Here is a 2,291-nt window from a genome sequence, read left to right as displayed (position 1 = left end):
ATATTTGAAATGTTAAACTAACATTCGTGGCTGTATACAAAATAGACCAGCAGATATTGCAGTAAGCATATTGCGAGGGAACGCAAAAAAGATTTCTCCCCATGTCCCGTTTGAGCCACCAAAATTAGAAATTTCTTTTATCCAGGAATCTAATATTTTATGTTAGAACAGGATTTTTCAGAAAGCCTACACTCATCTTTTCAAGAAGTAAATTTTTTTGTGCTCAGCTTCCAACCTATAATATCAGTCATGAAAAATCATAAATACATACAGTGTATTTATAATACTTTTTTTCTGCCTATTTGAAGGGCAGAACTTTGACTCGGCGGGAAATTTAATGTTTTTGATTGTTTACTCAATGTTGCATGACTCTGTGTTTTTGTGTTTAATGATGTAAAGCACTTTGAAATGCCTTGCTGCTGAAATGTGCTATACAAATAAAATTTGATTTGATTTTGAATGTGTTGGAAAACTGTGTTTGGTTACTGACTTTTGTCATTACATTAAGAAATGTAGTGTTTGACCACACAGGAGAACTTTCCGGAGGATTTGGGAATGCAGTTAGGCCAAGAGTCAAAAGACATTAAGCTTGAAAAATAAGGTTTCTAGATGTCTACGCAGACAATCCGGCACCAAAACCCGAAAGGAGACGTGAACGTGAAATATGTGGTAATGTGTTTACTTTGGAGAATATGTGTTGATCAAAGGGACTTTGTCCACAGATGGGTTCACTACAATTGGGCCAAGATTTCCTCGCAGTTCGGTCATGCTGACTGAACACTGCTGTTGTAATACAACTTTGCTGTTCAGCCAAAGTCTGTACCATGTAGAAACTTTTTCAAAAGACTCTATTATGGTTTTCTTTGAAAACCAGCGTTCTTCTTTTCACTCTTCCATAGCCATTAGTGCTGATAGTTGCCCTGTGGACAGATTGCCCCACCTGACCTGTGTGGATCACTTGGTCCAGATTCACCACGAGCCTCTTGGCTGCATCTCTGATCAGAGATCTCTTTGTTCAGCCTGGAAGTTTAGCTGGACTTTGACTAGGCCTTGTCTTGGTAGGATTACAGTTGTTCCATACTCTGTTTCTGGATGACAGATTGAACAGCACTCTGTGAGATGTTAAAAACTGGGGAATTTTTTTATAACCCAAGTCTGCTTTAAACGTCTCCAAGGCTTCCTCCCTGACCTGTCTGCTGTGTTCCTTGGACTTAGTGATGCTGTTTGCATCCCACTACTCCCAACCTAAGGTGTCATAAAGCAGCTAGATTTCTGTTGATATTAGATTACACAAAGCTGGGCTCTATTTAGTCATTAACAACCATCAGTAAACTTCTGAAGGCAATTAGTCGCACTCAGAGAAAAGGGGTCTGATTACTTACGCACACCACACTTTTCAGATTTTTACTTGTAAAACATGTTTTGAATCATGTACAATTTTCTTTCTACTTCACTGTTGTATACCACTTTATGGTGGTCTTTCACATTCAATTCCAATGAAATATATTTGTTTGTGGTTGTAATGTGACAAAATATAGAAAAGTTCTAGGGGCATAGATACTTTTGCAAACCAGTATATAGCAGGAGAAGTATGGATACAACTCATTTCAACAACAACAAAAAAGATTTCTTATATATAATTCAGTAAATCCTACTGTTACTAAACATGGGTTTGATAAAAAAAAAACAACAACTTTGTGACAACATTGCATACACAAATTTTTGAAGTGGCACGTTTGGAGTTGCTCTTCTTTGATTCAGCCCCTGATTTCCTCTAAATCAGCTGTACCTGGAAGCTCATTTAGGGCTAAAGGTTTAAGTAAAGGAAAAATATTATGCACCAACAAGCGACAGAAAGTTTTTCATTGTGGAAGACAAGTTAGAGGTAGCAGAATAAATGTAATATTTCAAAAACATACACTGCTTTTGGGATATGAGGCTTCTGTTACACTAACAGTGGATGGTTGATGTTGATAATGCATAACATCTAACAAATAAGAAGCATGCTACATCCCTGCAGGGGAAACACACTCAAAATTGCTCACTGCTTTTGAGGACAGAACAACACCCCTGTTAGAAACTATTTCACGCATTGTGGTGGATCTATTCAGTAGAAAGTTTCCCTGCTTCCAGTCTCAGTCAGTCTCTGTTTGCTTACTTTGCCTTCCTGAAAGCAGGGACTGGATATTGCTGTAATGCAGCAATATGGATACAATGGACCTTACCAAGCCCCGCCCAGAAACGCCCCCTAAAATCCCATGTGGCTGCATGTCTCACAAACAAAGCCTCGG

Source organism: Poecilia latipinna, unplaced genomic scaffold (genome assembly GCF_001443285.1).
Source record: "Poecilia latipinna isolate Pla-1442-1.1 unplaced genomic scaffold, P_latipinna-1.0 Scaffold808, whole genome shotgun sequence".
In the NCBI taxonomy this organism is placed as follows: domain Eukaryota; kingdom Metazoa; phylum Chordata; class Actinopteri; order Cyprinodontiformes; family Poeciliidae; genus Poecilia; species Poecilia latipinna.
The sequence above is the reverse complement of the archived record's forward strand: the minus strand, read 5'-3'. Positions refer to the sequence as shown.